We start from the raw sequence: 16,381 nt of genomic DNA, 5'->3' as shown, positions 1-16,381 counted from the left end.
ACACCTTTGATTTCCTCCAGAGCCTTGGGGAGAGGTTGTGAAGATGAACATGAGAGGGTGAAAGAAACCAGGAGAGATGGAGGTAGGGAGGGAGGGAAGGAACATGGTGTGAGAGAAGACTAAAAACAGCATCCCTCCACAGGCGTGCCATTCTGAGGTTCTTCCAGGTCAGCTGTGATACAGTAATGTACAGTTAGTAAGATTTAAAATATTTCTTTTTCTTTTTGGTGAACCATAAGAAAGATTAAAATATGTACTCCCTGAAAAGCAGGCAATGCCTTCATCTTACATGTAGCCTGCAAGAGATTTATGCAATTTGCAACATTTGTGGTGAGCTGGGGATTTTAGGGTAAGTGACAGAGTTACAATAACTGGGGTAGGGAGGGAGGGGGGTAGGGAGGGAGGGAGGGAACATAGTGTGAGAGAAGACAATAACTCCAGTACGAATTTCTGAGTATCCAGACAAAAAAAATCTTCAAAAGCAGTCTGGTATTTAAGCAGAAAAGAGAGTCTGGGCCTTTGTGATATTTCTATAGCGGTGGACAAAGAAGCGTATACTATTGTGTATATCCAGTCCTGTGGAGAGGGAATAAGTTGCGACGCATACATGACTGTCACTTTAACTGCTCCTGTAAGGTTTATGTCTGTGTATAGGGGTGTCTGACCCTGGAACTGGATCGTGGTATGAATTTGGAGTTTCAGGGGTCTGGTGTCATATGCGTCGTAAGGGACAGACCAAGGCACAGTGGGTATAGTGCTCATCTTCTTTCTTTATTTAGAGAGAACACTCAAACAAAATAAACAAACGACAAAACAGTTCCGTAAGGCACACAGGCTATACAGAAAACAACCACCCACAAACCCAAAGGAAAAAAGAGCTGCCTAAGTATGGCTTCCAATCAGAGACAACGAAAGACACCCGCCTCTGATTGGAAACCCTACTCGGCCACACAATGAAAACGAACATAGAAAATGAAAACTAGAATAAATCCCCTCTAAATAAACCAACCCTCAAAACACACAAAAACAACACCCCCTGCCACGCCCTGACCATACTACAATGACAAATGACCCCTTTACTGGTCAGGACGTGACATCTGGTTTGGTATGATTAAAGTTATCAAGAATCCCAGGAACTCCCAGCTAAAGGTTTCTTGATTCCTGATTATTATAAAACTCACTCACATACTGTAGTATCTAGCATTGGGTAGGTCTGTCTGACCATGCCAGGAAAATCATTGGGACGAGGCTACATTTGCAACCAGAATGAGGCTTCATGTAAAACACACAGGTTTCAGAACCTAGCTAGGTACAGTAATACCTGGTTCAAGCTGGTTTATAGGGCTACCCAAAGCAGGTTTGTAATCACCTGCACTACACCTGTCTTCAAACGCATGCAGGTTCATGTGACGTCTCTTCTAGGCTGGCTTAGCAACACTGAGCCTTGGCTGCTTCACTCTGATAAGGTGGAGAAGAGAGCTGTCCTGACTGCACACATACACACACACACACACACACACACACACACACACACACACACACACACACACACACACACGCGTGCGCACAGACACGCGCACAGACACACACACACACACACACACAGGGAGCGGTCTTGTCGACTTATTACACTGTGGCTTTCATCTCCTTGCCATTTGAAGGGCTTACAGTTGAAGTCTGGCGTTTACATACACTTGGAGTCATTAAAACTCGTTTCTCAACCACTCCACAAATTTCTTGTTAACAAACTATAGTTTAGAAAGTCGGTTAGGACATCTACTTTGTGCATGAAACAAGTCATTTTTCCAACAATTGTTTACAGACTGATTATTTCATTTATAATTCATTTCAAGATATCAGTCAGGAAGTTAAAGCTTGGTCGCAAATGGGTCTTCCAAATGGACAATGACCCCAAGCATACTTCCAAAGTTGTGTCAAAATGGCCTAAGGACAACAAAGTAAAGGTATTGGAGCGGCCATCACAAAGCCCTGATATCAATCCGATAGAAAATGTGTGGGCAGTACTGAAAAGCATGTGCGAGCAAGGAGGCCTACAACCCTGACTCAGTTACACCAGCTCTGCCAGGAGGAATGGGCCAAAATTCACCTAACTTATTGTGGGAAGCTTGTGGAAGGCTACCCAAAACGTTTGACCCAAGTTAAACAATTTAATGGCAATGCTACCAAATACTAATTGAGTATATGTAAACTTCTGACCCACTGGGAATGTGATAAAAGAAATAAAAGCTGAAATAAATCATTCTCTCTACTATTATTCTGACATTTCAAATTCTTAAAATAAAGTGGTGATCCTAACAGACCTAAGACAGGTACATTTTTACTAGGATTAAATGTCAGGAATTGTGAAAAACTGAGTTTAAATGTATTTGGCTAAGGTGTATGTAAACATCCGACTTCAACTGTATTAACACCAACTAATAGTCTGTTGCTTTCTCCTCCTAATTCCACCCACCAACATCTCCTGCGGTCAGTGGAGGCTCCTCAGAGGATGAAGGGGAGGACTATCTTCCTCAGTTAATTTAATAAAAATAAAAATAGTGAAACATTTTAAAAAACTGTAATTTTTTGATAAAACAATACTAAATATATTAATGTCACCAAATAATTGATTAAAACACATTGTTTTGCAATGAAGGTCTACAATAGTCTCAACATCACTCTCTAGGGTAGCACCATGGTGTAGCCGGAGGACAGCTAGCTTCCATCCTCCTCTAAGTACATCTACTTCAATACAAAACCTAGGAGGCTCACAGTTCTCACCCCCTTCCATGGACTTACGCAGTAATTATGAGAACTTCCAGAAGATGTCCTCTACCCTATCAGAGCTCTTGTAGCATGAACTGACATTTTGTCCACCCAATCAAAGGATCAGAGAATGAAGCTAGTGGTAAAAGCATAAGCTACAGCTAGCTAGCACTGCAGTGCATAAAATGTGGTGAGTAGTTGACTCAAAGAGAGAGAAAGACAATAGTAGAACAGTTTTGAACAAGTAAATGTCTTCAAAAATGAAGGAGAAGGAAGAGAGAGAGAGCTACAGTGCCTTGCAAAAGTATTCATCCCCCTTGGCGTTTTTTGTATTTTGTTGTATTAAAGAGAGTGGCCAGAAAAAAAGCTATTGCTTAAAGACAAAAATAAGCAAACACGTTTGGAGTTCACCAAAAGGCATGTGGGAGACTCAACAAACATATGGAAGAAGGTACTCTGGTCAGATGAAACTAAAATTGAGCTTTTTGACCATCAAGGAAAACACTATGTATGGCACAAACCCAACACCTCTCATCGCCCCGAGAACCTTATACCATGCAGTGGGGATGTTTTTTATCTGCAGGGACTGGGAAACTGGTCAAAATTGAAGGAATGATGGATGGCGCTAAATCCAAGAAATTCTTGAGGGAAACCTATTTCAGTCTTCCAGAGATTTGATACTGGGACGGAGGTTCACCTTCCAGCAGGACAATGACCCTAAGCATACTGCTAAAGCAACAATTGAGTGGTTTAAAGGGAATCATTTAAATGTCTTGGAATGGCCTAGTCAAATTCCAGACCTCAATCAACTTGAGAATCTGCAGTATGACTTTAAGATTGGTGTACACCAGTGGAACCCATCCAACTTGAAGGAGCTGGAGCAGTTTTGACCTTGAAGAATGGGTAAAAATCCCAGTGGCTAGATGTGAGAAGCTTATAGGGACTACTCCAAGAGACTTGCAGCTGTAATTGCTGCAAAAGGTGGCTCTACAAAGTATTGACTTTGGGGGGGTGAATAGTTCTGCACTTTCAAGTTTTCTGTTTTTTTATTATTTATTGTTTGTTACACAATAAAACAAATATTTTGCATCTTCAAAGTGGTAGGCATGTTGTGAAAATGAAATGATACAAACCCCCCAAAAATATATTTTAATTCCAGGTTGTAAGGCAACAAAATAGGAAAAACGCCAAAGGGGTGAATACTTTCGCAGGCCACTGTATATATCGTAGTATTTTTTTCACTTTCACTTACTTAGTTAACTAGCTAGCTAACTAGTTTAGCCAACTCAAACACCCAGCTCAAACAGAGAGGGATGCTATGATAGCTAGCTGGCTATGGCTATCCAACACTGGAACTCTTCCAAGCCAAGATAAGCTTTTGGTTTTATACATTTATTTTTTTATACATTCATTGAAAGCCGGTGTAAGCTCTCAAGTGCTTGTTGACTGTACACTGTACTGCATGATTGTAGCAGGTTTACTAATGTGTTAGTTCTATTAGCTATGTTGACTATGACGTTAGATAATATGGTGACAATGATGTAGGCTGTGTGTAACGGTTAGCGGTTATGATATGAAGGTTTGGCTTGGAAAGGTTTTATCACCTGGTCACAGATAGCTGATGTGTTGTGCACTAAAGTCCACAATCAAAGGTAAAAGGTGAGCGAGGAGAAGAGTGTGTAGATGTGAGAAGGAATTACAATGAGCAAAGTGATCATGCTGTTTGTACAGTATGTGGCTGCTATGAAAGTGAACTGTGTTTGCGCTTGATCAGGGGTGTATTTATTCCGCTAATTCTTTTGAAAAACTTTTCTTAATCGGAAGCAAACGGAGCAAAACGGTTATAAACATACCTGAATTTGTCCAATAGAAACTCTTGTTTGCAACTGTTGGACTAATGTCATGTCCTGACCAGTAAAGGGGTTATTTGTTATTATAGTTTTGTCAGGACGTGGCAGGGAGTGTTTGTTTTATGTGGTTCGGGGTTTGTTGGTATATGTGTTTATGTAGAAGGGTGTTTGTTTAGAGTAGTCCGGGTTTTTGGTTATGTTCAATGTTCTGTATTTCTATGTTAGATCTAGGGTGTTTAGTTCTATGTTTAGTTAATTGGGATTGGGCCTTCAATTGGAGGCAGCTGTTCCTCGTTGCCTCTGATTGAAGGTCCTATGTATAGGGGTGTGTTTGTAATGGGAAGTGTGGGAGGTTGTTTTTGTATTGCTGTGTGTTGCCTGCAAGACTGTTAGTCGTTCGTTCGGTTTCTTGTTTTGTGTCATAAGTGTTCTAAATAAAGTTAAAATGAGCACTCAACCCGCTGCGCCTTGGTCCACTTCATACGACGGCCGTTACAACTAATGATTACACCCTAGATCAGCTAGATGCAGGCAAGAGTTACTATCTGTCACCTTGATTACAAAAAAGTCTCTCAACTTCTCAACCTCATGATGGGTACAGGGAAAATTAGAGTATCATGTAGTAGCCTAAACTTATCGATGTTATATTGAGCTGGGTGAATGGAATATGAACGAAAGTCATCCAATATGCTGTAATAGAAATAAGGTCATGCTCAAAAGAAAATGTGCGTCCTCCCTTATCTTAAACGGCACCAACCACCACTGCCTATGGTTTTATTTCCTCTCACACTGCCTGTGTTATCATCAGCTTAATGGCTGTGTTGCTTCATACCTAATACCTAATACACCTTGCATGGTTACATTAGTAAAATAGACAGAAAGAGAAATTGCAAATGGCCAGGTAACATAACTTGTGGTGTCATTGAGTGGGTTATTGCTATGTTTGGACCAACAAAAATATAGGGTTTTCATTGAAGACCTTTCTGGCCTTCATTGTGACCTTCGACCTTTGATAATCACAGGGCCGGGCCGCTGGCATCACAGAGGATGACACAGGAAGTGAAATAATTGTCCTATGGTCTCATCAATGCATTACTGGCTTTGCTATCAAAGGTGTAATAACGACTGTTAATGACAGATTTGATCATTTTTTAGCATGTTTTTTTCCATAAAGGACTGTCTGAGTAATACAATGTGTGACATTTTCACATGGACAGCAGTCATTTATCAGTCTCACTCTTTAGCAAGATACATGATGTTATTCATTGCTTAAATAAAAGTTAACTCATGATCTGTGAATTACTTTTTCATGATATGTTAACTGTTTATAAACACTCTGTATACACTTTGTAGATGGCACATCCATCTTAGGTGATGGTCTTACTGGTGTTATTTTAAAATGGTGGACTTGAACAAAAATAACTTTGTTAGGAATCGAAACCAAACACAAGGGAAATTACTTTAACATTCCCAATTTGCAGCAAAAAATGAAAACATAACAAAGACTTAATTACGGTAAAGAAAAGTAGGGATCTGCCAACACATATTACAGATAATTCCCTACATTAGCCTGATGGCTTCACTGTTTTTTGTGTCTTATTTCCTCATTTACAATAGCACACAAGAACACATTGCTTTATTAAGCGTTATTAAATTAGCAATTTAGCCTGTGGATGAGCTAATAGCATGAGTAAAAGGATATCATAATAATAATCAAAGGAAGACAGATTGACAGGAGATCCTCATTTGATATCATCATACATACACTGTAAAGGAAAGCAGCCTCTTGTGTGTCATCAGAAATAGCTGTACACTGGGTAAAACAGGTGGAGAAGTGTAATGTTTTGTTGATGGTTTTGTCTAAGACATTAAACCTGCACCAAATACACTCCGAAAGTCTAAAAAACTTTGTCTGGTGGCTGGGTTCTGTTATTTTATATGACCATAATCCTGACCAAAGCCACAGTAATGGTTGTCGTATGAGCCAACCAACCACTTAACCTTCTCCAGTACCTCTGATCATGAGAGATGCACTTCCACCATAAGAAGCGGCTTTGGGCTAAAATAAGGACTTCCTCTACCGGTAGTCCTAGTATGCACCCCAAATCACCCTAATGTGCCCTGGGCATAACTAATGCATTATGTAGGGAATAGGGTGCCATTTGTGCCACAATGTTAATTAATTTTGTCTCGATGAAACTGAACATTGCTCACAGGGGGAAGTAGAGTGTCAAAGGGGACCAATTTAACCATGGAGGGGGAACATTTGACATATCTACCTCCTGGTCAGAGTCCTCTGATGAGGTTTCAGGAAGGATTATCTCTTCTGTGATACTCTGACACTGTGTGCAAAGCTGTCATCAAGGCAAAGGGTGGCTACTTTGAAGAATCTCAAATATAAAATATATTTTGCTTACTACATGATTCCATATGTGTTATTTCATAGTTTTGATGTCTTCACTATTATTCTACAATGTAGAAAATAGTCAAAATAAAGAAAAAAATCCTGGTGTGAATAGGTCCAAACTTTTGACTGGTAATATACAGTCGTGGCCAAAAGTTGAGAATGACACAAATATTAATTTTCACGAAGTCTGCTGCCTCAGTTTGTAGGATGGCAATTTGCATATACTCCAGAATGTTATGAAGAGTGATCAGATGAATTGCGATTAATTGCAAAGTCCCTCTTTGCCATGCAAATGAACTGAATCCCCCAAAAACATTTCCACTGCATTTCAGCCCTGCCACAAAAGGACCAGCTGGCATCATGTCAGTGATTCTCTCGTTAACACAGGTGTGAGTGTTGACGAGGACAAGGCTGGAGATCACTCTGTCATGCTGATTGAGTTTGAATAACAGACTGGAAGCTTCAAAAGGAGGGTGGTGCTTGGAATCATTGTTCTTCCTCTGTCAACCGTGGTTACCTCCAAGGAAACACGTGCCGTCATCATTGCTTTGCACAAAAAGGGCTTCACAGGCAAGGATATTGCTGCCAGTAAGTTTGCACCTAAATCAACCATTTATCGGATCACAAGAACTTCAAGGAGAGCAGTTCAATTGTTGTGAAGAAGGCTTAAGGGTGCCCAAGAAAGTCCAGCTAGCGCCAGGACCGTCTCCTAAAGTTGACTCAGCTGCGGGATCGGGGCACCACCAGTACAGAGCATGCTCAGGAATGGCAGCAGGCAGGTGTGAGTGCATCTGCACGCACAGTGAGGCGAAGACTTTTGGAGGATGGCCTGGTGTCAAGAAGGGCAGCAAAGAAGCCACTTCTCTCCAGGAAAAATATCAAGGACAGACTGATATTCTGCAAAAGGTACAGGGATTGGACTGCTGAGGACTGGGGTAAAGTCATTTTCTCTGATGAATCCCCTTTCCGATTGTTTGGGGCATCCGGAAAAAAGCTTGTCTGGAGAAGACAAGGTGAGCGCTACCATCAGTCCTGTGTCATGCCAACAGTAAAGCATTCTGAGACCCTTCATGTGTGGGGTTGCTTCTCAGCCAAGGGAGTGGGCTCACTCACAATTTTGCCTAAGAACACAGCCATGAATAAAGAATGGTACCAACACATCCACCGAGAGCAACTTCTCCCAACCATCCAGGAACAGTTTGGTGATGAACAATGCCTTTTCCAGCATGATGGAGCACCTTGCCATAAGGCAAACAGGGATGAATGAACCAAAATATTTATTGTTGCACAGGGAGATATGGAGTGCAGATCCGGGGAAGCTCGGATGAGTTGCAGAAAAAACAGATGTGGAGACTGAGGTTGGAGTTAGCTGAGTAGAACAGGGTAAACAGGTCCTGAGGGGAATCCAAGGTAGTGGTGGTGAGTAAAATCCAGAGCAATGTAGTTGGGTGGTGAGATATGGAACAGGAGACAGGAGCCAGAGACAGAGCGGTAACTGCAATGAGAGGATAAACGGTGTCATGCAGGGAAACAGGCACAGCAGAGTAGCAGGAGCTTAAATAATCATAAATGGCTAGAATCATGAACTGACTGAGCAGAGATTACGATCTGGCAGAGTGGAAGTGGCAGGACTGAGTATTTGTAGAGGTCTTTATTATGGAATGAGTTGCAGCTGGTAGGGATCTGCTCTGACTCCAGCACACCTGTCTCCAACCACACAATCACACAGAGAGGGAGAGGGAGAGAGAGAGAGAGTGTACAGGGGGAGTAACTGCAGGTCAAGAAGACACCGGATGAACACCAGAGGGCGTAGCAGGAGCAGATGTGACAGTAGTCAGCAGCAATCGGTTTAGCAGTTACACGGTTGCAAAAAAATCCATAAAACCAAAAGCTTACCTTGACTTGGAAGAGTTCCAGTGTTGGATAGCCATAGCCAGCTAGCTAACATAGCATCCCTCTCTGTTTGAGCTGGGTGTTTGTGTAGGCTAAACTAGCTAGCTGCATTTGACACTAGCTACGGGAAAGTTAAAGTAAAAAAAGATATACTATGAAATATAGCTTTCCCTCACTCTCTCTCACTCTCGCTCTCTCCCTCGATCTATTGCTTCAGCGCAGTGCACGCTGACATGGTCACCAGGTGTACGGTGTTTCCTCCAACACATTGGTGCGGCTGGCTTCCGGGTTAAGTGGGCATTGTGTCAAAGAAGCAGTGCGGCTTGTTTGGGTTGTGTTTGCATCACCTTCATTTTGGAAGAAATACATTTGTTCAAAACTGTTCAACTATTGTCTTTCTCTCTTTTTGAGTCAATTACTCACCTCATTTTATGCACTACTGCAGTGCTATCTAGCTGTAGCTTATTCTTTCAGTACTAGATTAATTATCTGATCCTTTGATCAGATGGACAACATGTCAGTTCATGCTGCAAGAGCTTGGAGGAAGTCCTCCGGAAGTTGTCATAATTACTGTGTAAGTCTATGGAAGGGGGTGAGAACCATGAGCCTCCTAGGTTTTATATTGAAGTCAATGTACCCAGAGGAGGACAGAAGCTATCTGTCCTCCGGCTACACCCTTGTGCTACCCTACAGAGTGCTGCTGAGGCTGCTGTAGGCCTTCATAGCAAAACAGTCTGTTTTAATAAATGATTTGGTGACGTGAATATATTTAGTATAGTTGTATCTGAAATTCTGTGAGGAGGATGGTCCTCCCCTTCCTCCTCCGAGGAGCCTCCACTGATAGAAAAAGAGTCAAGGCAACCCCAGGAAGGAAACCACGGTATCCAAAGGTCATGGGCTCACTAGGCAGGCAGGTGATGGCAGTGAACCGGTCGTGTGTGAATGCTACGCGATGCCCTGAAGGGGTTTGTGTGTATGTTTGTGCGTATGTGTGTGAGTGTGTGTGTGTGTGCCAGTGCACCCTGAGAAAGGTAAACAAATCACAGCAGTGTGGAATACACTGTCTGTCTGTTGTACGTTACTGTGTGTTCAAAGAAAGGAAAAGACAGAGGGAAAGAGAGAGAGGGAAAGAGAGAGAGCGAGTCCCCATTTTATCATTCAATATTAATCTCTTAGTTTATTCAAACTCAATTCAATAATGAACATCGGCAACAGGCCCATTAATCAACCATATCAGACCAGACGACGGTAGACCAGACTGTTATGATAAAGCAGAAAGACAAGAGATACAGTATCTTCTGTAATAACCCTAAGGAGATACCAGGATTAGTCTAATACAGGAGGAAATCATTTAGTCGAAACAGAAAATGGAGGGACAATGTTTCTGATTGCCAAAGCAGAAATCAAATATATGTTATCGAGAATATGAAGCTGATGAAGCTTATTCCTGGGCACTTTCAATTAAGATTTTCCATATACTTTTTTATTTCAACTGGAGGTTTAATCTGAGTCTGGGATATCATCCCTTGATGTTTTCTGTATAAAACTCAGACAGAAACAGACCTTGTCCCTGAGGACACTACCTTGAATTACCATAAATTGATGCCCCTAAAGATCACTTTCAATGGCTCTGACTTTATAAACTTAAGATGAGTCTTGTCTCAAGGAGAATGATTAAGTGTGATAACTGCAGGTACTGTTGGCATGGCTAATGCTGAGCAATATGCAGAGACAGGTAAGAAATCATCGCCAGCTCCCTCCCTCAGACACCAGGAGGAAATGAAAACACGTCACCCCCAGGCAGTGCTGGCTCACGGTCTGTTTTAACAGGCTCAGTCTGGTCGGGTCTCTGTCTGAGTTGTGGTGCTACAAGCCTGGTGCCTCACTGGGTGGACAGGCACTATAACCTGGTGGTCCAGTCTATGCTCCTGTGTGTGCTATTAGCCAACTCCTCTCTGTGTTCCAATTGCCTTACCAAAGATGCCTTTGTGTATGCTTCGACGATGATAGAAGAGTTGGCTACAACACATAGCCTTCAGTATGGGACCAGGCTAAACAGGGACATTCTTGTCTGAGTATTTCTGATTGTCAAGGGACAGCTGATCCAATCACTAAAGGGCAAACGCAAATGATCAATGTTCATGTAGTCACGCATTGATGTCAGTGTTAGACTAAGTGGAAGTTAGGATTCACCTTGGGACTCAGTGCCTAACCCAACCCCTCTGGAGAGACAGTACTTCTCTGTATCTTTTGAAGTCCTTCTTTGAATTTCTCCATGTTCACATCTGAGACAGTAGTTATGTTGCACTCTTCAATAATATATCAAACCCTCTTATCCTGGTCCATGGAGCCACATATGTCTCAGCAGTTTTAATGTGTTCAGTAAGTTGACCCATAGGCTAAATTACCACGGGAATGGGGGGACATGTTAGAACAGGTCAATTCGTCCCCCCAAATAATTTATTCAAAATGGTTGGGGGCCCCCTGGAGTATCGGGGGGGCCCCAGATAGTATAGGAACACGTCATAAGCAATGGCAAAATGTGTAGAATTGCATGAAATTAGCTTTAACGGTCGACTTTGGGTACGAAAAACAGTCCAACTGCTCCTCTTTCTAAATTTTCAAACCGAAATGTGGTGTGTTTTTGGTGGTTCATCAATGTGTCATTCTGGTCATGCGCGCTGCAATAGACGTGGCTAGTTTATTAGCTAAGCTAGCCACTTGTAGCTAGCCAGTAACTCATCCAGTATGTGTTGTCATCATTTCACAGGATTTGTTATTCAATCTGATTTATTTTAAGCATTAAATGACCTGTTATGATTGTGCATTGGTCAGCTATAGTTTAAAGCCGTTATTTTTGCATCCCAAAAAATTGTGATTAAGTATGCTTTTCAGTATTGGAATGGTGTGGGCGTATTCCATCAACAGAATGGTGTGGGCGTATTCCATCAACAGAATGGTGTGGGCGTATTCCATCAACAGAATGGTGTGGGCGTATTCCATCAACAGAATGGTGTGGGCGTATTCCATCAACAGAATGGTGTGGGCGTATTCCATCAACAGAATGGTGTGGGCGTATTCCATCAACAGAATGGTGTGGGCGTATTCCATCAACAGAATGGTGTGGGCGTATTCCATCAACAGAATGATGTGGGCGTATTCCATCAACAGAATGGTGTGGGCGTATTCCATCAACAGAATGGTGTGGGCGTATTCCATCAACAGAATGGTGTGGGCGTATTCCATCAACAGAATGGTGTGGGCGTATTCCATCAACAGAATGGTTTGCGCGTATACCAGTCATAAAAAAAGTGGGGTGCAGCTGGGAGAGTGGGGGTTTAGCTGGGAGAGTGGGTGTGTAGCTGGGAGAGTAGCTATGAGAGTGGGGGTGTAGCTGGGAGAGTGGGGGTGTAGCTGGGAGAGTGGGGGTGTAGCTGGGATAGTGGGGGTGTAGCTGGGAGTGTGGGGGTGTACCTGGGAGAGTGGGGGTGTACCTGGGATAGTGGGGGTGTAGCTGGGAGTGTGGGGGTGTAGCTGGGAGTGTGGGGGTGTAGCTGGGAGTGTGGTGGTGTAGCTGGGAGAGTGGGGGTGTACCTGAGATAGTGGGGGTGTAGCTGGGAGAGTGGGGGTGTAGCTGGGAGTGTGGGGGTGTAGCTGGGAGAGTGGGGGTGTACCTGGGAGAGTGGGGGTGTAGCTGGGAGTGTGGTGGTGTAGCTGGGAGAGTGGGGGTGTACCTGGGATAGTGGGGGTGTAGCTGGGAGAGTGGGGGTGTAGCTGGGAGTGTGGGGATGTAGCTGGGAGTGTGGTGGTGTAGCTGGGAGAGTGGGGGTGTACCTGGGAGAGTTGGAGTGTAGCTGGGAGTGTTGGGTGTAGCTGGGAGTGTTGGGGTGTAGCTGGGAGAGTTGGGGTGTAGCTGGGAGAGTTGGGGTGTAGCTGGGAGTGTTGGGGTGTACCTGGGATAGTGGGGGTGTAGCTGGGAGAGTGGGGGTGTAGCTGGGAGTGTGGGGGTGTAGCTGGGAGTGTGGTGGTGTAGCTGGGAGAGTGGGGGTGTACCTGGGAGAGTTGGAGTGTAGCTGGGAGTGTTGGGGTGTAGCTGGGAGTGTTGGGGTGTAGCTGGGAGAGTTGGGGGTTAGTTGGATGCAGATGGTCGGGCGACAGCTCGGAGGAGGTGGTTGGTGGGGAGAGGTTGCAGGAGTTGAGGAGTGTTGCCAGAGACCATGAGGTATTACTCTGGGTCTACCTTGAGTTTAAAAATAGATCTAATTTAGGATCAAATTTTAGTCTGTGTCAGTTTATAATTCAGAAGACAATTCAGAACAGTTGGACATCCCTATCCCAGCCTTAAATACAGACGGATGGAAGGATGGAGGGAGGGAGGGAGGGAGGGAGGGGAGAGCCATTGAACAGATTTAGCTGTGGTGTCGAGGGGAAGAAAGAAGCGAGTAATTGTTTTGAGACAGATAGGAGCACTCATGCATGGCAGTCACCGTTTGTCCATCTGTGCTTTTAGCAAACCGTTGATAAGCCGCCTCTAGTCTCAACTTCAAACACTGTTTGTCTGTTTCAATTTATCCCTGATTTGCTCCCCGTCAGTGTGTGTGTGTGTGTGTGTGTGTGTGTGTGTGTGTGTGTGTGTGTGTGTGTGTGTGTTCTGAACATGCCTTTATCATGATCTGTCATACCTTGCATTTAAAGATGGAATCCATAGTAGAAGGAAACAGCGCCACTGGCCGCCCCACCATTGCTATTGTTTTTGTTGCCTAGCGACGGAGCAACATGCAGCAGGTTAAGAAAATGACAGTACATATCGTGCTCTTCTATCGCGGTCAGAGTGGAAAAAACTGTGTTTGTTGTTTGCTGTAACTTCTTTGTTGTTGTAATATCGCAAATGGACATGGCTGTTTCACCATTAAGGATTCCAGCTTTAAGGACAAATGCAAATAAACATACTGTATGAATACTGAAGCTCATTATTCAAAGAGAAACATTTTGTTTAGCTAAAACGTGAACGAGTCATTGATGAAGCACTGTAGGTTGCGTGTTGTGTGAAAAGGTTATCAGCATGTGACAAATGTCCCTCTGTAAAGTGTATTGAAACCTTATGACAATACACTTAAATAAAGTTGACTTGACTTCACAGGGATATGGGTACCCTCTCCACTCTCTCCTAGTATTGGGAAGAAAGGCTACAACATACACTACCTATAACGATATGCGCTGAAAGTCAGGAAGCAAGTTCAGGGACCATAATACAAAACAAGAGCTAACAGCACACAGACATGATGTCTGGGGAAGGAACCAAAGGGAGTGACATAAAAAGGGAATGTGATCAGGGAAGTGATGGAGTCCAGGTGAGTCTGACGATGCGCAGATGCGGGTAACGATGGTGACAGGCCTGCGCCATAACGAGCAGCCTGGTGACCTAGAGTCCGGAGAGGGAGCATATGTGACACTACCTTTCAAAAGTTTGTCCTTGTTTTCCATGAAAACATACATGAAATTAGTTGCAAAATGAATAGGAAATATAGTCAAGACATTGACAAGGTTATAAATGATTTTTAATTGAAATAATAATTGTGTCCTTCAAACTTTGCTTTTGTCAAAGAATCCTCCATTTGCAGCAATTACAGACTTGCAGACCTTTGGCATTCTAGCTGTCAATTTGTTGAGGTAATCTGAAGAGATTTCACCCCATGCTTCCTGAAGCACCTCCCACAAATTGGATTGGTTTGATGAGCACTTCTTACGTACCATACGGTCAGGCTGCTCCCACAACAGCTCAATAGGGTTGAGATCCGGTGACTGTGCTGGCTACTCCATTATAGACAGAATACCAGCTGACTGCTTCTTCCCTAAATAGTTCTTGCATAGTTTGGAGCTGTGCTTTGGGTCATTGTCCTGTTGTAGGAGGAAATTGGCTCCAATTAAGTGCCGTCCACAGCGTATGGCATGGCGTTGAAAAAGGGAGTGAAAGCCTTCCTTCTTCAAGATCCCTTTTACCCTATAAAAATCTCCCACTTTACCACCACCAAAGCACCCCTAGACCATCACTTTGCCTCCACCATGCTTGACAGATGGCGTCAAGCACTCCTCCAGCATATTTTCATTTTTTATGCATCTCACGAACGTTCCTTGTGATCCTAACACCTCAAACTTAGATTCGTCTGTCCATAAGACCTTTTTCCAGTCTTCCTCTGTGCAGTCTCTGTGTTCTTTGCCCATCTTAATCTTTTCTTTTTATTGGCCAGTCTGAGAAATGGCTTTCCTTTGCAACTCTGCCTAGAAGGCCAGCATCCCGGAGTCGCCTCTTCACTGTTGACGTTGAGACTGGTGTTTTGCGGGTATTATTTAATGAAGCTGCCAGTTGAGGACTTGTGAGGCAAATGTTTCTCAAACTAGACACTCTAATGTACTTGTCCTCTTGCTCAGTTGTGCATCCTGGCCTCCCACTCCTCTTTCTATTCTGGTTAGAGCCAGTTTGCGCTGTTCTGTGAAGGGAGTAGTACAGAGCGTTGTACCGGATCTTCAATTTCTTGGCAATTTCTCGCATGGAATAGCCTTAATTTCTTAGAACAAGAATAGACTGATGAGTTTCAGAAGAAAGTTATTTGTTTTTGCCCATTCTGAGCGTGTAATCGAACCCACAAATGCTGATGCACGACTCCAACACCATCATTAAGTTTGCAGATGACACAACAGTAGTAAGCCTGATCACCGACAACAATGAGACAGCCTATAGGGAGGAGGTCAGAGACCTGGCTGGGTGGTGCCAGGATAACAACCTATCCCTCAACGTAACCAAGACTAAGGAGATGATTGTGGACTACAGGAAAAGGAGGACCGAGCACGCCCCCATTCTCATCGACGGGGCTGTAGTGGAGTAGGTTGAGAGCTTCAAGTTCCTTGGTGTCCACATCTCCAACAAACTAGAATGGTCCAAACACATCAAGACAGTCGTGAAGAGGGCATGACAAAGCCTATTCCCCCTCAGGAAAGAAAAAATATTTGGCATGGGTCCTCAGATCCTCAAAAGGTTCTATAGCTGCAACATCGAGGGCATCCTGACTGGTTGCATCACTGCCTGGTACTGCAATTGCTCGGCCTCCGACCGCAAGGCACTACAGAGGGTAGTGCGTACGGCCCAGTACATCACTGGGGCTAAGCTGCCTGCCATCCAGGACCTCTACACCAGGCGGTGTCAGAGGAAGGCCCTAAAAATTGTCAAAGACACCAGCCACCCCAGTCATAGACTGTTCTCTCTACTACCGCATGGCAAGCGGTACCGGAGTGCCAAGTCTAGGACAAAAAGGCTTCTCAAACGTTTTTACCCCCAAGCCATAAGACTCCTGAACAGGTAATCAAATGGCTACCTGGACTATTTGCATTGTGTGACCCCCCCCCCCCACCCCTCTTTTATGCTACTGCTACTCTCTGTTCATCATATATGCATAGTCACTTTAACCAT

The sequence above is a fragment of the Salmo salar genome, chromosome ssa27 (genome assembly GCF_905237065.1).
Source record: "Salmo salar chromosome ssa27, Ssal_v3.1, whole genome shotgun sequence".
In the NCBI taxonomy this organism is placed as follows: domain Eukaryota; kingdom Metazoa; phylum Chordata; class Actinopteri; order Salmoniformes; family Salmonidae; genus Salmo; species Salmo salar.
Note: the sequence above shows the minus strand (reverse complement) of the source record.